Below are 25,391 nucleotides of genomic sequence, written 5' to 3' on the forward strand. Positions count from 1 at the left end.
GTTAATTTTTGCTGATCAAACCGGATCTAACGAATATCTATCAGAATCCATCCAAAAAATGGCAAATTTCAAATTAGGGGGGCTAACACCCCACCTGACACCCCCAATATCTCGGAAACGAAAGGAGATCTAACGCTAATTTTTGCTGATCAAACCGGATCTAACGAATATCTATCAGAATTCATCCAAAAAACGGCAAATTTCATAGTTGGGGGGGCTAGCTACGGGTTAGCCCCCCCTGGAAAAGATCGTAAATATCTCATTTTGTAGGGGTGATCTAACGTTAGTTTTGGTTGATCAAACCGGATCTAACAAAGATCTAACGAATGTAGTCATTTTTTACCCAAATTCTCACTAAGGGGGGGCTAACCCGGGGGTGGTCTTTTTTGCTTCATTTTTGTGTGCAGATTTGTCACAAAACCTGAAGGATTTCATAGCACCTGCAAAGTAAGTGAGTATCCTGAAGTCTCATGCACAAGTTGCTTTTTCGTCACTTACACATGTGTTTGAAGATTTAAATCTGCGGTGTGTCATTTTTTTTGTTCAGCATTTTTGCTGCAGATTTCACTCATGTCAATGAGTGGGGAAAAATCTGTACCAAAAATGTATGTAAAAATACTGCAAAAACACACCTATTTATGCAGCGATTTTCCTGCCAAGAGATGCCGAAATTTCTGCACCAAATTCTTAATATGCGCACATACCCTAAGGCTACTTTCACACTAGCGTTTTGCGACGCACATCGCAATGCGTCGTTTTGAGGAGAAAAACGCATCCTGCAAAGTTGCCCGCAGGATGCGTTTTTTCTCCATTGACTAACATTAGCGATGCATTGCGACGCATTGCCACACGTAGCATCCGTCGTGCAACGGATGCGTCGTGTTATGGCGGCCGCGACGCACACAAAAATGTTACATGCAACGTTTTTTTGGGCGTCGTCTCCGCCATTTTCGAGTGCGCATGTGCGGCTGAAACTCCGCCCCCTCCTCCCCGGACATTACAATGGGGCAGCGGATGCGATGAAAAACTGCATCCGCTGCCCCCGTTGTGCTCGCCTTTCACAGCGTGCGACGGTATGTCGCCCCGACGCAGGGCGACGGCCGTCGCACGACGCTAATGTGAAAGTAGCCTAACACTGACAGAGTATGCTGGAGTAGATAACTTATTGAACACCCTTGGAGACTGCATTCAGTGAAGAAAAAAACTGAAAACTGAGCCAGAGTATGACTTGAAAACATGCATGATGTAAAGTACCCTATGTTAATTATTTAATGCACTTGCTTTTTTACTTAGTTATTTTCATTAGGGTATATGCATACATTGTCTTTTCTTTGGTTTTGCTTGTTTCTATGGCCAGCGTGAACATGCCTTTACATCATGCATGTTTTCAAGTCTCACTCCGGCTCATTTTCTTCTTTTTTCTTCAGTATTTTTGTATTCAGTACAAATAGGGTGCAGTCCCTTTTCACTGAGCTGGATAGTTCATATATAGTCCTTCCAAAGCTGGGTGTCCGGTTGGGACCTGGCGATTCTCTGCCACTGTACACATTATGTAGGTTTTAACATTAGAGAGTGTAGTTACTGTCCCAATTGGGTATACCTCTTGCAGTGGTACAGCTTTATGCTTTTTTTGATCAAAAACCAGTGTTTACTAAATACCCTATGTTAATTATTTAATGCACTTGCTTTTTTACTTATCTATTTTCATTAGGGTATGTGCACACACCGTCTTTTGCTTGGTTTTCCTTGCATTCAGTGAAGACACATTTTCGAGTTCCCAAGATAGGAAATGACAGTTGGTGCTTACAAAATTCTATGGAGAAGGGAGGAGCTAAAGGCTGACAGACATTCTGCTCCAAGCGCTTCTGAAACGACAGTTTCAATTCTTTCTCCGGTAGAAGCCAGAAAGCGAAACATTGTATCATTTATCTTTGTGTGGTCAATTTCATGCTCGGTTTTTAAAAGTATAAAAATAAAATATAGTTAAAAAAAAATAATATTCAAATGTTGGATCTAAAAATCGACATAATGTTGAAAATCGGAGGATCTCTAGGTAGGAGAAAAACGAAAATAATAAATACTTTATAATAGTGAAATGTGATGACAGATAATCAGTAATTCTTGTTTTTCTTTCATTACGTAATACTCATATTAGCATTTCCCATGGTAACCTCAGTCGCACCTTCGGAGGCTGCTAATAAACAATAGCTACAGATATAGAAAGCGTATTCATTATGGAAAGTGCCGCCTTTGTGATTTCAAGCGTACATATGTCTTCATCCTGATTTCTTGGCTCCTTGGGCTTTTTTTTTTACTCCGAGCCTGTCTGCCTTTCCATCTCCTTGTTTACCAACTACAATATGTACAGTAAATGAGACATAAACGCTCTAACACATTCTGTCGCCCTCAACCACAAAATGAGCACTTTGACGCTTAGTGGTCTTTTATTACGGCAGGGTTTTATGAGTCAGAAAGGCATTTTACAAATATGGATAAGTGCGGAAAGAAGCAAAAATGGCATGTCGGTAATTACCGAGCCAGTCCGAGACGTTATTTATACCCGGTACACAAATTTCTGTAATACTTAATGTTAGACGGAGCAGTCACGTCGGCTTTTATGTCTACGCCTGCATTGCTTTATATGACGTTGTTATTTGTCTGTAGGAATCGACGGCCTTAAATAATTCTATGGTATGAGAATCCAGCAGACACGTGATTTCTTGCTGTAGATTATATATGGGCGCCATTGGTAGGATCCACCGATGTCCGGATACTATTAAATCCCAGAACACTGAATAAAACAAAAGAATATTCTCTGCTTCTATTCACTACATAGCGTGAAAAACTTTACAACTGAATCACTGTTTCCTTCTCCATAAAAGAATATTATTGCCTGTGCCGCATTGTATCCACCAAACTCGTAATCTTATGAATCTCTCGCTGGGTTTTATAATAAACCACCGATATCACAAGAGCCAGAAAAAATGTTCACTTCATCTTTTCCGAACATTTACTTCCATATTGTGATTTTGAAGGGGTGTCATATTTAAAAGGGATCCTCCAGTAAAAGAAACATTGAAAGGCGAACCTTGAAAAACAGGTTTATGAGGATCATTGGGCAACACAGTCCCAGTGGGCTCCTCTTTCCGTTAGAGGTTTCCATCTCGCTTTCCAAGAACTATACAGCGGGTATGGAAAGTATTCAGACCCCTTTATATTTTTCACTCTTTGTTTCATTGCAGCCATTTGGTAAATTCAAAAAAGTTCATTTTTATCTCATTAATGTACATTCTGCACCCCATCCTGATTGAAAAAAAACAGAAATGTAGAAATTATTGCAAATTTATTAAAAAAGAAAAACTGAAATATCACATGGTCATAAGCATTCAGACCCTTTGATCAGTATTGAGTAGAAGCACCCTTTTGAGCTAGTACAGCCATGTGTCTTCTTGGGAATGATGCAACAAGTTTTTCACACCTTGATTTAGGGATTCTCTTCCATTCTTCCTTGCAGATCTTCACCAGTTCTGTCAGGTTGGATGGTGAACATTGGTGGACAGTCAATTTCAGGTCTCTCCAGAGATGCTCAATTGGGTTTAGGTCAGTTCTCTGGCTGGGCCAGTCAAGAATGGTCACAGAGTTGTTCTGAAGCCACTCCTTTGTTATTTTAGCTGTGTGCTTAGGGTCATTGTCTTGTTGGAAAGTGAACCTTCGGCTAAGTCTGAGGTCCAGAGCACTCTGGAAGAAGTTTTCATCCAGGATATCTCTGTACTTGGCCGCATTTATGTTTCTTTCAATTGCAACCAGTCGTCCTGTCCCTGCAGCTGAAAAACAGCATGATGCTGCCACCACTATGTTTCACTGTTGGGATTGTATTGGGGAGGTGATGAGCAGTGCCTGGTTTTCTCCACACATACCACTTAGAATTATCACCAAAAAGTTCTATCTTCGTCTCATCAGACCAGAGAATCTTATTTCTGATAGTCTGGGAGTCCTTCATGTGTTTTTTAGCAAACTCTATGCGGGCTTTCATATGTCTTGCACTGAGGAGAGGATTCCGTCGGGCCACTCTGCCATAAAGGCCTGACTGGTGGAGGGCTGCAGTGATAGTTGACTTTGTGGAACTTTCTCCCATCTCTCTACTGCATCTGTGGAGCTCAATCACAGTGATCTTGGGGTTTTTCTTTACCTCTCTTCTCCCACGATTGCTCGGTTTGGCTGGAGGGCCTGGTCTAGGATGACTTCTGGTGGTCCTAAACTTCCTCCATTTAAGGATTATGGAGGCCACTGTGCTCTTAGGAGCCTTGAGTACTGCATAAATTCTTTTGTAACCTTGGCCAGATGTGTGACTTGCCAAAATTCTGTCTCTGAGCTCCTTGGCCAGTTCCTTTGACCTCATGATTCTCATTTGGTCTGACATGCACTGTGATCTGAGAGGTCTTGTATAGACAGATGTGTGCCTTTACAAATCAAGTCCTATCAGTTTAATTAAACACAGCTGGACTCCAATGAAGGAGTAGAATGATCTCAAGGAGAATCACAGGGAAATGGACAGCATGTGACTAAAAAATATGAGTGTCTGAACAAGGGGTCAGAATACTTATGACCATGTGATATTTCATTTTTTATTTTCTAATAAATTTGCAAAAATGTCTGCATTTCTGTTTTTCAGGCTAGATGGGATGCAGAGTATACATTAATGAGAAAAAAATGACCTTTTTTTGAATTTACCAAATGGCTGCAATGAAGCAAAGAGTAAAAAATTTAAAGGGGTCTGAATATTTTCTGTACCCAGTGTAACCTCTAGATTTTTTTATAACTAGTTGTAGTTGCGGTACAAGTTGTGCTTTTTATTGCTACCATTTTGAGATCCATATGACTTTCTGATCCTTTTTATTCTTTTTTTGGGGAGGCGGAGTGATCATAAAAAAAGTTTTGATTATTTTATTTGGCTTCTGTGATCACATTATGGGATAAATATTGTTATGTTGTATTGTTTCAGACAGTTTTGCACACTGCTATATGAAATATGTTCATTATTTTATTTATTTAGAGGTGTCTGATGTAAACTTTTATATTTTTCAGTTTTTTAGTAACACTTTTTTTCACATTTTTTATTTTATTATTACACTGCAATACTGTAATGTTGCAGTGAATTGTAAATTAATGTTGTTAAATGAATTGCCTGGTGTAGGGGTACAAGTCTGCAATCACTCTACATGACTGTAAACTTGTGAATCCTCACAGCATGCAATGTGTGCACTGTTAGGATTCTCTGGTGCCAGCGCCGTTATCCGGAAGGTGTGTGACTGCAAGTATGCAATTTAAATGCTTTCTGCCACATTCCAACTAGACGTACACTTGTGTTGAGTGAGGCTGTGCATGTCTAGTCAGCACGTGACCGCATGTATGCAAATCGCATACTTGCGGTCACGTGTCCTTCTGCTCTTGATGCCTGAGAATCCTGACAGTGCGCAATGTGCTTGCCTTGAGGACTCACAAGTCTGCAGTCACAGAGTGACTGCAGACATGTAAGTCAAAGCCGGAAAACCAATTTAAGCCCAGCCACAAGCGTACAAACATGGCAATCACAGTGGTTTTCAGTAGTCAGCCCATGCTGTCATGGTAGTACCATAAGCACCTCGTAATCATGCAGCAGGGGTGAGGTGGGTCTCGACAGGCATCAGAACTGACACCTTTCCACATTTCCAGCATCTTTAATATCACTGTCACAACCGACTGGCATCTTACAGGTCAAACAATGGCAGTCACAGCTGAGCTAACTGTTCTCATCAGTTAGACCCAGCCATCACCCACAATGTATGGAGCAGGTTCAGTTAATGAGCCAATTCTATACGTTCAGTATGCACATGTCGCAAGTTGAAATCTGGGCAGAGTATGCCACCCCGGTCGGAGGGGGCTCCAGTATTTGCCTGGGTTTACCATGTGCTAGCCCTTTTAGGATAGGTCATAACTATGTATTTGGTTTGGATTTGATCCCCATTAACGGTACGTTAGGGCAGCACGGTGGCTCAGTGGTTAGCACTGCAGCCTTACAGCGATGGGGTCCTGGGTCCAAATGCCACCAGGGACAACATCTGCAAGGAGTTTGTATGTTCTCCCCGTGTTTGTGTGGACATACTGATGGGGAATGTAGATTGTAACCCATAATGGGGACAGTGATGATAATATCTGTAAAGCGCTGTGGAATTAATGGCACTATATAAGTGAGTAAAATAAATAAATAATAAATAAATACCCTGGCACGACTTCTTGTCTGCATGTATGGTTGTTCTTCATACTCCAGCGATGCCTTCCTAGGAATTTTGACAATTATTTTCAGATTTGATCATTGTGAAGATTATGATGAGGTTGTTGGCTTTATTAGTTTCCATAGATTTTAAAACCATCAATCTTCTTCAGGAATCAGTGGTAAGAAATTCAGTGGAAGTTCACTTTTGACTTGGACAACCTACATTTTGCGGTTTTCTTCTCACGATCTAGATAGGATTTGTGTCACAGCAACATTAATCTTTTTTTTCTATTTTTTTATTGTTTCTGCCAATTCCCTGGAACCATGCTTCTTCTGTATACATGCTGCATTTTCTAATAATGCAAATATTCTTACTTTTACAGAAATCATTAATTGTGGCTGCTGATAAATAATATGAGAAAAATTAACTTTCTTCAGATGATATCAACGTGGAAAATAAGAGAGGTGGCAAAGACATTAGTATTCAAGGACATAGAAGAGAAAAGGTCAGTTATAATTAAGGACAGCCTGGAGAACATAAAACACGCTCTTAGAAAAGCAGTGATTGCAGTAATAATTATTCTTAGTTTTATTTTTCTTCATTAGAATGGCTGAAGGCTAGTGTTCCATGGCAACCTTGGCTTTATCAATGGCTTGATGGTCTGCTAATACCATGGTATGCCACTAGCAATGATTCAAAAATGAAGAATTCAGGTAGTCCGCCTCTTGTAAAATGTATTTAACTCTAAAGTCACTTTAGGGCACAGTGCAAAAAACAGGAATGTCACCAAGAATGGTGGGGCTTGTGGGCACTTGCCTCCATTGCTGGATGACAAGGATAATGGCATAAAGCCATTCTTTGTCTAGTTACCCATTTCACCGTTGGGTACAAGACCACTCCATATTTAATGTACAGCATAGTAACTCACCATCTCTTATGGGACACATTACTGGTTGGCAGTATCCTTCAATGTTGGGGATTGTAGGCACTTGCCTCCATTGCTGGATGACAAGGGTAATTGTATGAAGTCATTCTTGTTAACCATTTGAATTTTGGGCAAAAGACCACTCCATGTTCAAACTACAGAGTGGTGCCTCTTCAGCTATCATAAGGCACATCATTGGTTTCTAATATCCTTACATAAGTATATACATAGATGAATACTAATGATCAAAGCATGACTCTCATAGTGCAAAGTGATGCCCAGCAGTAAGCAAGTGCATGATACTTGCTGTTTCCTTTCCATGACCCTTTGCCATTTTTTTGCCAGCAACATAGAAGCCATTACACATTTACACATAAATTCTGAGCTCTGTTGCTGTAAATCCAGCACTAATGTAAAATAAATTGTCCAGAAGCTGCAGCATGATCTGTGTCTGCCTGGTTTCTGACTATGTTCATTGCTCTTCACTCCTCTTACTGCCTCCCCTTTACATACAGTTTACTAGGTTGTGTAACCTGACACATTACTGTGCTGCCAATCTTTCTTGTTTTGACCATGTCATGAGGGTGTCACGTCCCCCTGGAAGGCTTGAAGTTAGATTTTCACCTTGGTTAATGAATCGCAGGTCTTCTTTAGAGATGGCGTGAGTTGTATCCCATAATAAATAGATTTAGATTCTTCTGGTGCTGAAGAGGTTAACAACCCTTTCTATGCTGGTGAAAAACATGCAGCTCCATTTCAGCTGCTTCTGATCTGGTCATGATTACCTCTTCCTATATAAATTGGTCAGACCTTTTTGTCCCTGCCAGTGAAATATTTGTCTTCCTGTGCTGTTTGGTTAAGCTAAGTGGTTGGAGTAGAGTTGTTTAACCCATTTGCATGTTCATGACCGGGCCAATTTTTACAATTCTGACCACTGTCCCTTTATGAGGTAATAACTCTGGAATGCTTCCATGGATCCTGGTGATTCTGACAATGTTTATCTCGTGACATAGTATACTTCATGGCAGTAGTAAAATTTCATGGGTGGTAAAAAACGGAAATTTGGCGAAAATTTTGCAATTTTCCAACTTTGAATTTTTATGCCCTTAACCCCTTCACCCCCAAGGGTGGTTTGCACGTTCATGACCGGGCCAATTTTTACAATTCTGACCACTGTACCTTTATGAGGTCATAACTCTGGAACGCTTCCATGGATCCCGGTGATTCTGACATTGTTTTCTCGTGACATATTGTACTTCATGTTAGTGGTAAAATTTCATTCAAATAACTTGTGTTTATTTGTGAGAAAAACGGAAATTTGGCAAAAATTTGGAAAATTTCGCAATTTTCCAACTTTGAATTTTTATGCCCTTAAATCACAAAGATACGGCACACAAAAAACTTGATAACTAACATTTCCCACATGTTTACTTTACATCAGCACAATTTTGGAACCAAAATTTTTTTTTGTTAGGAAGTTATAAGGGTTAAAAGTTGACCAGCGATTTCTCATTTTTACAACACCATTTTATTTTTAGGACCACATCACATTTGAAGCCACTTTGAGGGGTCTATATGATAGAAAATACCCAAAAGTGACTCCATTCTAAAAACTGCACCCCTTAAGGTACTCAAAACCACATTCAAGAAGTTTATTAACCCTTTAGGTGCGTCACAGGAATTTTTTTGAATATTTAAAAAAAAAATGAACATCTAACTTTTTTTCACAAAAAAAAATACTTCAGGTTCAATTTTTTTTATTTTACCAAGGGTAACAGGAGAAATTGGACTGCAAAAGTTATTGTGCAATTTGTCCTGAGTACGCTGATACCTGATATGTGGGGGGGAACGACTGTTTCGGCGCATGGCAGAGCTCAATGCAAAATTGGCTGGAATTCAGATCGGACTCCATGTCACGTTTGGAGAGTCCCTGATATACCTAAACAGTGGAAACCCCCTACAAGTGACCCTATTTTGGAAACTAGACCCCCCAAGGAACTTATCTAGATATGTGGTGAGAACTTTGAACCCACAAGGGCTTTACAGAAGTTTATAACGTACAGCGGTACAATTAAAAAATCATATTTTTTCCACAAAAATGATCTTTTCACCCTCAATTCTTATTTTTCCAAGGGTAACAGGACCCTAAAAGTTATTGTGCAATTTGTCCTGAGTATGCTGATACCCCACATGTGGGGGTAAACCACTATTTGGGCGCATGGCAGAGCTCGGAAGGGAAGCAGCGCCATTTGACGTTTTTGGCTGGAATTGAGATCGGACACCATGTCGCGATTGGAAAACCTCTGATGTACCAAAACAGTGGAAACCCCCCACAAATGACACCGTTTGGAAACTAGACCCCCTAAGGAACTTATCTAGATGTGTGGTGAGCACTTTGAACCCCCCCAGTGCTTCACAGAAGTTTATAACGCCAGGGCGTGAAAATAAAAAATTCGTATTTTTTCCACAAACATGATATTTTAGTCACCATTTTTTTATTTTCCCAAGGGTACTAGGAGAAATTGGACCCCAAAAGTTGTTGTCCAATTTGTCCTGAGTATGCTGATACCCCATATGTGGGAGAAAACTACTGTATGGGCACACGTCGGGGCTCGAAAGGGAAGTAGTGACGTTTTGGAATGCAGACTTTGATGGAATGGTCTGCGGGTGTCATGTTGCCTTTGGAGAGCCCCTAATGTACCTAAACAGAGGAAACCCCCACAAATGACACCATTTTGAAAACTAGACCCCCTAAGGAACTTATCTAGATGTGAGGTGAGCACTTTGAACCCCCAAAGGCTTCACAGAAGTTTATAATGCCAGGGCATGAAAATAAAAAAATCGACTTTGATGGAATGGTCTGCGGGTGTCATGTGCGTTTGGAGAGCCCCTGATCTACCTAAACTATTGAAACTCCCCACAAGTGACCCCATTTTGGACACTAGACCCCCAACGGAACTTATCTAGATGTGTGGTGAGCACTTTGAACCCCCAAGTGCTTCACAGAAGTTTATAACGCTCGGACGTGAAAATAAAAAAATTATTTTTTTCCACAAAAATGATATTTTTGCCCCCAATTTTTTATTTTCCTAAGGGTAACAGGAGAAATTGGACCCCAAAAATTGTTTTGCAATTTGACCTGAGTAGGCTGATACCCTACATGTGGCGGTAAAACACTGTTTGGGTGCATGGCAGAGCTTGGAAGGGAAGGAGCACCATTTGACTTTTTCAACTCAGAATTGTCTGGAATTGAGGTCAGACGCCATGTGGCATTTGGAGAGCCCCTGATGTGCCCAAACAGTGGAAACCCCCAATTCTAACTCCAACCCGAACCCCAACACACCCCTAACCCTAATCTCAGCCCTAACCCTAACCCTAGCCCTAACCCTACCCTAACCCTAACCCTAGCCCTAACCCTAACCCTAGCCCTGACCCTAACCCTAATGGAAAAATGGAAATACATTTTTTTTATTTTATTATTTTTCCCTAACTAAGGGGGTGATAACGGGGGGTTTGATTTACTATTTATGGCGGTTTTTATATTTGGCAGTTGTCGCACGCTAAAAGACGCTTTTTATTGTAAAAATAGTTTTTGCATCACCACATATTGAGAGCTATAATTTTTCCGTATTTTGACCCACCGAGTCATGTGAGGTCTTATTTTTTGCAGGACGAGTTGACGTTTTTATTGGTACCATTTTCGGGCACGTGACATTTTTTGATCGCTTTTTATTCCGATTTTTGGGACGCAGAATGAACAAAAACCAGCGTTTCATGAATTTCTTTTGGGGGGGTGCGTTTACACTGTTCCGCGTGCGGTAAAATTGATAAAGCGGTTTTATTCTTCGGGTCAGTACGGTTACAGCGATACCTCATTTAGGCCTTTTTTTATGTTTTGTCGGTTTTATGCAATACTAATACAGCAAAGCACAGAAAGAGGAAAAAATCCTCCAATAATGATACACAGCAAAGGAACAACAAGGTTTACCCGTACAGGCCTCCAGACAATGCACTATCAGGGTGCAGTGGACCCATATAATTAGGATAGCAACACAGGTGCAAAAATACCAACAAAATAACCTGCTCACATCCTACCAATATATGGAGGGGGCGGTTATCTGGTATATAGATGCACATGAAACTTGTGTTTGAAACCAAATGGGCCCAGCTGCACCCTGAAAAAAAGTGCAAAGAAAACACATTTAAAAAAATTTAAAAAATTAGTATATATTAGTGTTAGGTACCCGTAAAAGTGGAGATCTTTGACGCAGGTTACGGGCTCACGTATTTTGGCCAAAATATCAGCTAATACTCCACATTTTTTTAAATGTGTTTTCTTTGCACTTTTTTTCAGGGTGCAGCTGGGCCCATTTGGTTTCAAACACAAGTTTCATGTGCATCTATATACCAGATAACCGCCCCCTCCATATATTGGTAGGATGTGAGCAGGTTATTTTGTTGGTATTTTTGCACCTGTGTTGCTATCCTAATTATATGGGTCCACTGCACCCTGATAGTGCATTGTCTGGAGGCCTGTACGGGTAAACCTTGTTATCGGTTTTATGCAATGAAAACTATTTTATATAAAAAATAATTATTTTTGCATCACTTTATTGTGCGAGCTGTAACTTTTTTATTTTTTCGCTGATGATGCTGTGTGGTGGCTCGTTTTTTGCGGGACAAGATGACGTTTTCAGTGGTACCATGGATATTTACATGCGTCTTTTTGATCGCGCGTTATTACACTTTTTGTTTGGCGGTATGACAATAAATCATTATTTTTTGCTTTGTTTTTTATTTTTATTTTTTAAGGGGTTCGCTAAAGGGGTTAACTAATGGGACAGTTTTATAGGGCGGGTCGTTACGGACATGACGATACCTAATATGTGTACTTTTATTGTTTTTTTTTTTTTTATTTCCATAAAATGGATTTATTGGGGGAATATATATATATTTTTTTCTAATTTATTTGGCGATTTTCTTTAATTTATTTTAACACTTTTTTTTTTATTTTTTTTTAACTTTATTAAATAGTCCCAGGTGGGACATAACTGTCCTGTGACAGATCGCTGATCTGTCACATCACAGATCACTGTGACAGATCAGCAATCTGTCACAGGCAGTGCAGAAGGCTTCCTCATGCCTGCGCTTTGCAGGCACTGAGGAAGCCAGCTTCCTGCAGGCCCCCGAAGGCCCCCGTCGCCATCTTGGATTCGGGGGCCTGCAGGAAAGGAGCCCCCCGCAGCAGCGCTGCACATTGCGCTGCCGTGGGGGGCTCAGGGAAGCACGGAGGGAGCCCCCTCCCTGCCGATGCTTCCCTTTAACCCCTGGTACACCGCGATCATGTTTGATCGCGGTGTGCAAGGGGTTAACGTGTCGGGGGCGGTCACGGACCGCCCCTGACACATTGTGCCGGGTGTCAGCTGTGATAATCAGCTGACACCCGGCCGCGATTAGCGGCGCTCACCACGTGGGCGCCGCTGATTGCGGTAGACGTACTATCCCGTCCATGGGCATAGGGGCCCGGGTCCCATGGACGGGATAGTACGTCGGACGTCAGAAAGCGGTTACATCACAGAGTTATGGCACAAAAAAAACTCACGGGCGTGAAAATAAAAAAATCATATTTTTTCCACAAACATGATCCTTTAGACCCCAATTTTTTTATTTTCCCAGGAGTAACAGGAGAAATTGGACCCCAAAAGTTGTTGTACAATTTGTCCTGAGTACGCTGATACCCCATATGTGTGAGAAAACTACTGTATGGGCACACATCGGGGTGCAGAAGGGAAGTAGTGACGTTTTGGAATGCAGACTTTGATGGAATGGTCTGCGGGTGTCATGTCGCATTTGGAGAGCCCTTGATGTGCCTAAACTGTGGAAACCCCCACAAGTGACCCAATTTTGGAAACTAGACCCCCAAGGAACTTATCTAGATGTGTGGTGAGCACTTTGAACACCCAAGTGCTTCACAGAAGTTTATAAGGCCCGGGCGTGGAAATAAAAAAATCATATTTTTTCCACAAACATGATCTTTTAGTCCCCATTTTTTTATTTTCCCAAGAGTAACAGGAGAAATTGGACCCCAAAAGTTGTTGTACAATTTGTCCTGAGTATGCTGATACCCCATATGTGGGCGAAAACTACTGTATGGGCACACGTTGGGGCTTGGAAGGGAAGTAGTGACGCTTTGGAATGCAGACTTTGATGGAATGGTCTGCGGGTGTCATGTCGCATTTGGAGAGCCCCTGATGTGCCTAAACTGTGGAAACCCCCCACAAGTAACCCGATTTTGGAAACTAGATTCCCTAAGGAACCTATCTAGATGTGTGGTGAGCACTTTGAACCTCCAATTTTTTATTTTCCCAAGGGTAACAGGAGAAATGGGACCCCAAAAGTTGTTGTTCAATTTGTCCTGAGTAGGCTGATACCCCATATGTGGGGGTAAACCACTGTTTGGGTGCATGGCAGAGCTTGGAAGGGAATGAGGACCATTTGACTTTTTCATCGCAGAATTGGCTGGAATTGAGATCAGACGCCATGTTGCGTTTGGAGAGCCCCTGATGTGCCCAAACAGTGGAAACCCCCCAATTCTAACTCCAACCCTAACCCCAACACACCCCTAACCCTAGCCCTAACCCTAGCCTTAACCCTAACCCTAGCCAAAACCCTAGCCCTAACCCTAGACCTAACCCTAACCCTAGCACTAATGGGAAAATGGAAATAAATACATTTTTTTCATTTTATTATTTTTCCCTAACTAAGGGGGTGATAAAGGGGGGTTTGATTTACTTTTTATGACGGGTTTTTATGTTTGACAGCTGCAATACACTAAAAGACACTTTTTATTGTAAAAATAGTTTTTGCATCACCACATTTTGAGAGCTATAATTTTTCCATATTTTGACCCACCGAGTCAAGTGGGTCTTATTTTTTGCGGGACGAGTTACCGTTTTTATTGGTACAATTTTCAGGCATATGACATTTTTTTTTATCACTTTTTATTCCGATCTTTGGGATGCAGAATGAACAAAAACCAGCATTTTATGAATTTCTTTTGGGGGGCGTTTACACCGTTCCGTGTGTGGTAAAATTGATAAAGGTTTTATTCTTCGGGTCATTACGATTACAGCCATACCTCATTTATATCATTTTTTTATGTTTTGGCGCTTTATACAATAAAAACAATTTTATATAAAAAATAATTATTTTCGCATCGCTTTATTCTGCGAGCTATAACTTTTATACTCTTTCGCTGATGATGCTGTGTGGCAGCTTGTTTTTTGCGGGACAAGGTGACGTTTTCAGCGGTACCATGTTTATTCATATCTGTATTTTTGATTGCGCGTTATTGCACTTTTTGTTCTGCGGTATGATGATAAAGTATTGTTTTTTGCCTAGTGTTTTTTTTAGAAGGGGTTCACTAAAGGGATTAACTAGTGGGACAGTTTTATAGAGCGGGTCATTAGGAAGCGGCGATACTAAATATGTGTATTATTTTTATTTATTTATTTATTTTTTGTTTACAAAAAAATTAATTTATTAGGGAATATTTTTTTTATTTATTTAGGGATTTTTTATAAATTATTTTTACACTTGTTTTTTCTTTTTTCGCTTTATTATTGTCCCAATGTGGCACATTACAATAAAGTGGGAGATCGCTGATCTGACAGTTTGGACAGCACTTTGTCAGATCAGCGATCTGACAGGCGCTGCACAGGCTTTCTCAGTGCCTGCTCTCAGCAGGCACTGAGGAAGCCGCCTCCCTGCAGGCCCCCGAAGGCCCCCGCAGCCATACTGTATCCGGGGGCCTGCATGGAGGAGACCCTCAGAGCAGCGGAGCACATCGCGTTTTACCCAGGGGCTTAGAGAAGCACGCAGGAATCCCCCTCCCTGAGCGATTCTTCCCTGTGCCCCCGGTACACTGCGATCATGTTTGATCGCCGTGTGCCAGGGTTTAATGTGCCAGGGGTGGTCCGTGACCGCCCCTGATACATAGTGCCGGGTGTCAGCTGTGATAATCAGCTGACATCTGGCTGCGATCAGCGGCGCACCCCCTTGGGGGCGCTGCTGATTGTTATGACGTACTATCCCATCCCCGGTCATACGGGCTTGGGTACCGTGGACGGGATAGTACGTCAGATGGCAGAAAGGGGTTAAGAGGAGTTCTGTGGTTTGCTGTAGTACGTGTGGGTTTATCTCCTGGTCCATGTTCCCATTTAGTTTATTTCTCCTCCGTATTGTTGGTTAGTGTTTTTGTATGATAGAGGATTTCTGCTATCCCTGTTTTGTCTTTGTGTCTTGTTTATGTGGGAGGAACGGCCCCCATTGAGTGTCCGGGCCAGAACCAAAGGAGCTGTCATCTAGGATCCGGGGGAAACTGTCCCTGGAGGACAAAGTTCGGGGACGGACCGTTGTGACAGACAGATGGGCTGGGGGAGGGACGATGAGTCAGCAGACCAGGACAGAGGCAGCAGGAGAACGTAGGAGCGACTGAAAGCTAGACCGACTTACAAGTGCCAGGGGAGACGCTCACTGAGGACTCCAGAGGGACGGCACCGATACGAACATCCGAGATGTGCTGTCCCGCTCCAGCCCGTGGCCACTGCGGCCCCAGTTCAACCCGCGGCCGCTGCCACCCCACCTCAGCCCGCGGCTGCAGCCGACCCGCGGTCGCCGGCGGCCGCTACCGTCACGCTCCAGCCCGCGGCTGCAGCCTGTTCCCTGCGACCCGCAGCCACCCTGCCGTCACCAGTGGCCGCGGCAAGCACAGTGCCGTTGGCGGGCACCACTGTCCCGCTCTGGTCCACGGCAGGGGCCGAGCCTCTGCTAGCCGCGGATTCCCCGTCGCAGCCGTTTGCTGCGCAGGTGGCCTGTCCTCTGCCACCCCACATCGCTGCTGCTTGCCCCAGTCCGGGGGCTGCGGCCCATCCATCCAAGGACTCCGCCGGGGCCCGTGGGGCTCCAGTGTCATCAACGCGCTGGACCGCACGAACAATTCGTCAATGCCTCAGCAACTGGGCCCAGCGACTGCTCCCCCGAAAGACCACAATCAGGACCGGCGAGGGACGTCTGGATGTCTAAGTTGACTATATAATTAAGGACCCGTAGTCGGCCATACCACGGCCCTAGAGTGACCGGCTATTGCCGGACGTAGTCGTGTTCTACCCTGTTTGTGTTTGCTTGTCAAGAGCCCCTGCGAGGGCAACCCTTGTTACCCCTTTTGTTGATCAGGCCGTGATGGAGGAAAGTTCCCTCTAGTCCTATAAACGTTATTATAGAAAGCACCAAATCGTCTCGCGACTCGTCACTGCATCCTGCGTACCTGCAAGCACCACATTTGAGGCCCCCACTCCAGCATCTCCCTGGGGGCTATGCTAAGCAACTTGCCCCAGTTTTCTGGCTCCGATACGCTGTTGTGGAGCTGGACAGAATGTATGCGGAGCCTTTTCCGCATGCACCCCATGACCCCCGATTTAGAGGCTGAAGTGGCCCTTATGGTGCTAGATGGGGAAGCCCGGAAGTCGGTAATGTTGAGACCCCCGGGACGTCGCAACACCTTCGCCAGGGTCTTGCAGATCCTGGAAGAGACCCACGGGATCCAACAGACATGGGGGAGTTGAGAACCCGGTTGTTCAGTCGGATGCAGGGGGAGGGGGAGACCATCACCCAGTATATGAACGCCCTCCAGGAGCTATACACCGCCATAGAAAGAAAGGACGGAATAGGGGTAGGGCACATCGACATTACCCTGCATGACCTGCTAGTGACTGGACTCCGGGACCCGCTAATCAAGCAGGCATTGCGGGAACAGGTCCGAGTGAACCCACGCATAGCCTTCTCCGAAGTGGGGAGTCAGGCCCAGGTACGAGACCAAGAGCAGGGGATGACGGCTCCTGTGGGGAAGGCCCGGAGCATGGAGTCTTCCGTAAGCGTTGTCGAAGAACCTCAATGGATTGAGGAAATGAGACAAGAACTGAAGAGTATCCGGGGTGAGCTGGCTGAAGTGAAGACGAGAACGGAGCCCGCGCCCGGCCGACCTGGCCACAATCCCGGGTCACAACACCCGGGGTGGCCGAGCCTCACCGCCCCGGAGTTATGAGTGTGGAGAACTGGGCCACTTCGCACAGGAGTGTCCGCGGCGTGGGAAATACCCACCCCGGCGGATATTAAACTAGAGGGCTGCGGGCATGGGGGATGCCGCTTGGAGCCGGAAACCACAACAAGGGGTGGTGGAAGTCCCGAAGAACTGGTCTGTAGGTGCCCAATAGTATGGGCTGAAGTCAAGGGTCGTGCTGTACGGTGTCTAGTGGATATGGGGTCGCAGGTAACGACCATGCAGGCAGCCTACTTCTGGCAGCATTTCCCGGAAGCGGCAAGGCCCCAGTGGGGGCCCATGATACGACTAGTGGCCGCAAACCATCTGCCGGTATCTGTCGCCGGAGTGGTGTGGCTTCAGATGACATTGTGTGGTAAATCCCTCGGCTGCCGGGGAGTGGTCCTAACCCAAGGAGAGACTAACGACCGTCATCCGATCATCCAGGGAATGAACGTACTGCGTGAATTCAGCAATCTACTCCTGAATGATTCCACGCAGGAGACCCTAAGTCAGTGGGGTTCTCACACGGCCCAGGGGCAGGTCTTCCAGAGGTTGGTGCTGGAGGCGCGAGTGCTCCAGGAGTGTCAGGAGGGTGAGGCGCTGGGCAAGGTCATCGCGCCGGTGGGCCCCCCGCTCGTGCTTCCTCCAGGGCAGACGGTGGTGGCTCTGCCAATCCACGCCCCGATGCCACTGGAGGGCGTGGAGGTGCAGGTGGAATCATGTTACTCGGAGCGCCTGCACCCTGGTATCCTGGTGGCCCGCTCTCTGGCCACAGTGCGGGAAGGGACCGTCTTGATGCGTTGTGTCAAACTGGAAGATCAAGATATCGCCCTGAAGCCCCGGGCCGAAATGGCCAAACTAGTAAGGCCATTGGAGGAGATGCTGCCGGACCCCACAGTCCAGTTGAGGGTGCAACCTGAAGATCCCTGGGCAGTAACGGTACGAACCCAACAGACTGCCGCATCCTCGGCCCAAGAGAAAGGTCGAGCCATCCTGCAGAGAATGAGGGCCGAACTTTCCAGCCTAGCGCCAGCCCAGCTTCTCCAGGTAGAGACACTTCTTGGACAATTTTACAGTGTCTTCGCCAGCCACGAGGACGACTTCGGATGTACCACGGCCATCACGCATGGGATTCCCACGGCAGGAGCGGCCCCCATCCGGGAGCGATATCGGCAAATACCACCGCAGCTATACCAGGAAGTGAAAACTCTATTAGCCCGAATACTCCGGAAGGGGGTCATCCGAGAAAGCCAGAGCCCTTGGGCGGTCCCTATTGTCCTGGTTCGGAAGAAAGATGGCACTCTGCATTTTTGCGTGGATTATCGGAAGTTGAACGCCTGCACCATCAAGGATTCGTATCCACTGCCCTGCATAGAAGAGTCTCTGTCAGCCTTGGGGAACGCGACATACTTTTTAACTCTAGACCTGGCCAGTGGGTACTGGCAGGTGCCAATGTCGGAGGAAGACAGAGCCAAGACGGCATTTATCCTTCCCATGGGCCTGTTCGAGTTCAATCGGATGCCGTTTGGGCTGGCCAACGCTCCAGGAACCTTTCAGCAGTTGATGGAGCGGTGTCTAGGAGACCTCAACTTTGAAGCCACGTTGATATACCTGGACGATATTATCATCTATTCCGCCACGTTTGAGGGCCACCTGAGGCGGTTGGGGCAGGTGCTCGGCTGGCTGCAGAAGTACGGGTTAAAGGTAAAGCCCCAGAAATGTCACCTGTTCCACACCCAAATCGAATACCTGGGCATACCGTCTCGGCCGAAGGTGTCCGATCATCCCTGGAAAAGGTCGCTGCCGTCCAGGGGTGGCCTACCCCCGAGATGATGAAAGACGTGCGGGCCTTCTTGGGGTTGGCCGGCTACTACCGTCGGTTCGTGAAGAATTTTGCACGCCGAGCCCGAGCCCTGCAGGACCTGCTGAAGGAGGCTCCCGCCGGGGCGAATGGACGGAGGATCCAGTGGCAGCAACCGCAGGAAGGTGTGTTTCGAGATCTCAAAGCTGCCCTCTCGGACGCCCCGGTATTGGCATATGTGGATTTCTCACAACCGTTCATCCTGCATACCGACTCGAGCCTCCAGGGACTAGGAGCTGTGTTGTAACAGGTGCAGGACAGCCGGGAGAAAGAGATCGCCTATGGTAGCCGGTCGCTGCAAGACTCCGAACGCAACCCAGACAATTACAGCTCCTTTAAGCTCGAGCTCCTCGCAGTAGTGTGGGCAATGACGGAGCGATTCACAGAGTACCTGGTGGGCTCCGAAGTAGTAATGCGGACCGATAACAACCCGTTAGCCCATTTGGAGAATGCCAAACTGGGGGCCCTAGAGCAGCGGTGGGTGGCTCGGATGGCCAAATTCAATTATAAGATCATCTACAAACGGGGAGCTGAAAATGTGCACACCGACGCGCTCTCCAGAATCCGACACACCACCCCAGGGAGAAATCGAGATGACGAATTAGAAGCAGAAGAGACGCCGTTTGCTCTCACCACCGCCGCGCTTACAGTCAACACGCAAGAAGTGCCTCATCCGGGACTCCTAGGAGGGATGCTGGAACAACCCTGCGACAAATGGATACAGCAGCAACAGGAAGATACAGAAGTTGGACTCCTGCGCTGATGGGTGGCCACCGGTAAATTACCCACGGGCTCATAGAGACAGACTTTGACTGAAGATATGTTGCTGATGTTGCGCCAGTGGGAAAAGCTAATCATCAAAAAAGGATTTTATATCGAAAAGCCATGTCACGAACCACGTCAGCTACGATATGGCAGGTGATCGTGCCCGGAGCCCATGTCAACCAACTGGCCCGGGAAGTCCATGAGAAGGGGGCCCATTTTGATGCTCAAAAGACTTTACAATGGTTGCAGCAGACAGTGTACCACCCACGCTTGCACGCTGCTGTAGAAGAAGTTTGCCGAACCTGCCGCCCGTGCAAGCTCGCTAAACCCCCCGCGCAACGAGCCCCGGTGAAGACTATTGTAACATCAGCCCCTCTGGAGCTTCTTACGGTGGACTATATGACCATAGGTCCTGCCTATCAGGGGTTTGAACTTTGTCTTGTTATAGTGGACCATTTCACCAAGTTCGCTGTGGTCACCCCACTCGAGACCAAACAGCGGAGTCGGCCGCCTATGCGATTTGTAAAAACTTTATCCAAGTATACGGCTGTCCACAATGAATACATTCGGACCAGGGAGCGTGCTTCCTGGGAAAAGTCATGGAAGAGCTACATCATGTTTACGGTATCGATAAATCTCAGACTACACCGTTCCACCCGCAGGGAAACGGAGCCTGCGAGTGATTCAATCGTACACTAATCCAAATGCTGTGCACCCTGGAGAGCGACCGCAAGACACGCTGGCCTAAATATGTCCCTGAGCAGGTGTGGGTATATAACAATCGGGTGCATCGAGTGACTGGGTACACCCCCTACTCATTACTGTTCGGACGGGAAGGCAAGGGGATTATGGAAGTTGAAATGTACCCGGAGGAACCCCAACCCTGGACCGGGGTATCCTCGTGGGTCCGAAACCACCGACACTGGCTGCAGACCCTCCACCGAATCGTCCATACAAAGCTCCAGGATCTAGAACACCTGGGGGGAGCACTGCCCCCACCCATTGACTTTCAGACTGGGGATCGGGAACTCGTGCTTGATCAACGTCCCCAAAACAAGTTAGAACCATGGTGGGAGGTGAACCCATGCCGAGTGTTGCGCCGGATAAGCCCCGACGGGCCTGTGTACGAAATACAATCTGAAGAAAACAACGCAGCTCTCACACGGGTTGTGCACCGTAACATGTTACGGCCTTGTACGTCTACTGATCCCCAGCGGCTCGAACTGACCACTCAGGTCCCCAACCCCCTGCCCACGGTCTGGGACCTGGATGACGAAGAGGACTTCCCCATCGCATCTGCCGGTCACCCCAGTAGTGGCACTACTGCAGACTCGGGAATCCCACCAGAACCAACTTTTCGACCACCCTCCACCACCCCAGAAGACTCCACTACACCCGAGCTTCGACGCTCCGAGCGGTCAACAGCTGGCAAACCCCCTGAACATTACGAACAGGACCAGTTCGTATGGCGACAAGGACTGTCGTCCCAAAAAACTAACCCAAGTGTTATGAATGGGTCACTGAGGAGGAAAAAACAAAACAAGCTAAGTCACAGAAAACCAGAGAGGTTGGTAACTATGCAGATCCCTGATCCTAACCACACAACTAGCAGCAGCCGTGGAGCGTTCCTACGATGAACCTAGACGCTTCGTCACAGCCGGAGGACTAAATAAGCCTAAAGCAAGAAAAGGGGAAAACTAACTGCCCCAGAGCAGACCCCAAAGGAAAGACAGCCCCCACACATTTATTGACGGTGAAACAAGATGAAAACACAAACACAGGCAGGAAAATAGGCTGAGCAAACGATGGGGCCCAAACTAACTAGAAAGGATAGGAAAGGAAAGACACTGTCTGCAATCTGCCAAAAACCCTACAAAAATAATGTCCAACACTTCTGATAACAAAATTAACCCTGAAGTCACTAGACTTCTCCCACTATATCAGCACTCTGAAATATTCTGAGACAGAGCAAAAAGCGGCCAATCTAATAAGGGACAAAAAAGCAAATTGGCAAATACAGAGAAATAAGAGTGGAAATTCAGCACAGGCCCAGCTGACCACACAAAAAACTGAATAGACCAACAAAATCAAGTGTGAACATTAGCAGAAAAACTTAGCTTGAGCTGACTGGAACAGAGCTGATAACCAAGACCTGACAAGACAGAAGGAATCACCAGCACCAGAATAGGGCGTCGGCTGTCTTAAATCCAGTCTGAGATTCCTGATGTCCAATCGTCATCCTCCTTATCAGGTGGCAGATCTCCACTTATTAAATCAGCCTCACTACCTCCTGTTACCACCAGAGGGAGCCTGGAAGGAGAACTCACAACTGGTAGACCAGAAAATGAACTCACAACACCCGAGTCTACGAAAACCCTTGCCCGAGGACTGGCGAGCATACAGGGCAGGGGAGTGTGGAAGGAACGGCCCCCGTCGAGTGTCCGGGCCGGAACCAAGGGAGCCGTCATCTAGGTTGCGGGGGAAACTATTCCCGGGGGACAGAGTTCGGGGATGGACCGTTGTGACAGACAGCTGGGCTGGGGGAGGGACCAGTATAAAGGGGGCAGGGAATTCTCGGTCCAGCCCGCGGCAGCGGCCTGTTCCCCGCCACCCGCAGCCGCCCTGCTCTCACCAGTGGCCGCGGCAAGTACAGCACCGTCGGCGGCCACCACTGTCCCGCTCTGGTCCGCGGCAGGGGCCGAGCCTCTGCTTGCCGTGGATACCCCGTCGCAGCCGTTAGCTGTGCAGGTGGCCTGCCCTTCGCCACCCCACATCGATGCCGCTTGCCCCAGTCCGGGGCCTGCGGCCCATCCATCCAAGGACTCCGCCGGGGCCCGTGGGGCTCCATTGTCATCAGAGCGCCGGAGTGCGTGAAGACTTCGTCAACGCTTCAGCAACTGGGCCCAGTGACTGCTACGCCGAAAGACCACCATCTCGACCGGCGAGGGACATCTGGACGGCTAAGTTGACTATATAATTAAGGACCCATAGTCGGCCATACCGCGGCCCTAGAGTGTCCGGCTATTGCCGGACGTAGTCGTGTTCTACTCCGTTTGTGTTTGCTTGTAAAGAGCCTCTGCGAGGGCAACCCGTTACCCCTTTTGTTGATCAGGCCGTAATGGAGGAAAGTTCCCTCTAGTCCTTTAAACATTATTATAGAAAGCACCATTTCGTCTCGCGACTCGTCACTGCATCCTGCGTACCTGCAAGCACCACAACAGCAGCCACCAAACAGCGGCAGGAGACAAGTCCAGGGCCCAGTAATCGTCAATTAAGGATGAGCTGACGATTCCTCCTATGATGCTGCACAGTAGGAAAGAGGCAGAGGGATTTGAGGGAGACTAAAGACAGTAAAAAGGAGCATGTACATATCAGGGATCACCAGACAATAACTGTGAAAAAATAATTGTACTTTATTATAACACCAAAAACACACTAAGAGACATTAAAAACATTAAAAGTGCAAAAAATGCAATGAGAAGCATGCAGAAACCCCCAATAGGGTTTAAAAGACCCCTGCCAACAACCCCACTAAGACAATCTGTGAGGAGGAGGAATGAATAACACTATGGTCCTATACACATGATTTAGTTGTTGAAAATACACCTCACACTCTATCACAGAGGCACATAAACAGACGCTGCAAAGGCTGCATGGCCACAGACAGGCAATCAAGGAGCGCTCTGCTGAATACAAGAAGTAAAATTCAACCCCAAAAGGCAGATGTGCAGAGCGCCAAGTACAACCTGTGCCCAAAGAGTGGAGACCTGCAGCAGATCCAAGTGGCAAATAGCGCTGAGGCAGCATATAGTCAGAGATGTGAGGAGTGCAGGGGCCCAAAAATGCCCGACGCGTTACGCCAGGGAACCTGGCTTCATCAGGGGCAGAGGGAGAGCCGCAGAGAACTACTGCGCATGCCCAAGATTCCCAGGCCCGCAGTGTGAATAAATCTGATGAAACTGCGGGACAGGATCTCTGGCCATGCATCCACGCAGAAGCGATAGCTCAGGCATCATGTGATGTGAGAGGATGGGCAGCGCTAACTGCGCATGCTCAAGAAAAGATATTACAGCACAGGCCCAAGGAATTGAAATGAACGCTGAGGAGGCGGCGCCAAATTCAAAAGGAGGACATGACTGATGGATGTGAGGCATCTGTGTCCGAGGGGGAAAGACCTGCTACCCGGTCAAACTTCTGGTATGTCAGACAAATATTAAAAACGCTTATTTATGAGGTGGAAGGGACGCCAAATAAAAGAGCCACCTTGACAGAATGCAGCATTAGTGCTGCACAAGGTGGCTCTTTTACTTAAGAACACCTGGAGGGGGTGACAGGTACCCTTTAATTCAAGTACAAGTCTGCAAGAGTCCCCTAAGATTCACTTAGTGGTGGATGAAGACAGCCAAGTCTTTATCATTTACATTGTTACTCACCTACCCGGCTTCAGCGCCAGACTTTGTTTCTTTTCTCTATGACTAATGTCATCCAAAATCTTTTAAGACCAGGTTAAGCGGCTATGGCTATGTACCATTCAAGTATTCAGTTAATAGTGCAATCTGCTACTATGTTTTTTCCCTGGAGTTGAGCCACACTTTCAAGTGTCTGATTATCTGTTCAGCTTCTTCAGACAGCTGTCTAGCAACCAATTCCTAATATGAGCCTTGATGTTGACTTTTTAGTTGATGTTTGTTGTAACTTAGGTTCATGTCTCTCTGTCCTGTCCTCCAGAGATAACAGACAATTATCAATATTAATTTAATATGTTTATTACACATTGTACAAGGCTAGCTAGTTTGTTGACCTGCAAATCAGAGAAGAATGAACTATGCAGACTGAGTAAATACTCAAACAATTAGAATTAAACTTATCCCACCTCCCCCTGACCTGTGAATGATGACAGGAGCCAGAGAAGAGGGTAAATAGATTACTATGCTTCTGCAAAAAAAATCGAGTGACTTTACAGAACAACAGCCAGGACACTATGACTCCATAAAGGAACACTCTACCATGGGTCCCTCAAGAAGGACACAGATTTGACATTCTACAGGATGTCAGCTTAGGGGACTACAGCCCCAGCTGAAAGAATACAGATCTGTTCCATTGTCCATCATTGAACCCATGGATACATTTGGGGAAGGCAGGATTTGGACCCACCGGTCACCTGAGCCCCATGGATACATTTGGAGAAGCAAGAATTGGGACCCATTGGTCACCTTGCTCAATAGAGATGTTCTGAGAAGACAGGTTGTGACCCTCTGGTCACCTGGCCACATACCTCAATTGACTGTCAGCTTACTAAGCTTGTTGTTACCTCCTCTCTATGGGTGCCTACCAAAAGCTGGGTGCCAATGGTGGGGGTACTCAGCCCTGGAAGCTACGAAGTCACCGCTGCTCTAATTCAGGCGAGACAGCGAAAAGGTGAGACACTGTAATTTTGCACCATTTGAAGTATTTTGCTGTGACTAGAGTTGATCGACTTTTGTTTTT

At 46.2% G+C, this 25,391-nt stretch overlaps 1 protein-coding gene across 6 annotated transcripts in view; it reads right to left on the reverse strand.

The window, feature by feature from the left end:
* Positions 1-25,391, reverse strand: part of KAZN (kazrin, periplakin interacting protein) — a 901,428-nt gene that overhangs the window by 658,304 nt on the left and 217,733 nt on the right. The gene's annotated exons all lie outside the window — the stretch shown is intronic.

The sequence above is a fragment of the Dendrobates tinctorius genome, unplaced genomic scaffold (genome assembly GCF_039654945.1).
Source record: "Dendrobates tinctorius isolate UK_male_01 unplaced genomic scaffold, ASM3965494v1 ptg000086l, whole genome shotgun sequence".
In the NCBI taxonomy this organism is placed as follows: domain Eukaryota; kingdom Metazoa; phylum Chordata; class Amphibia; order Anura; family Dendrobatidae; genus Dendrobates; species Dendrobates tinctorius.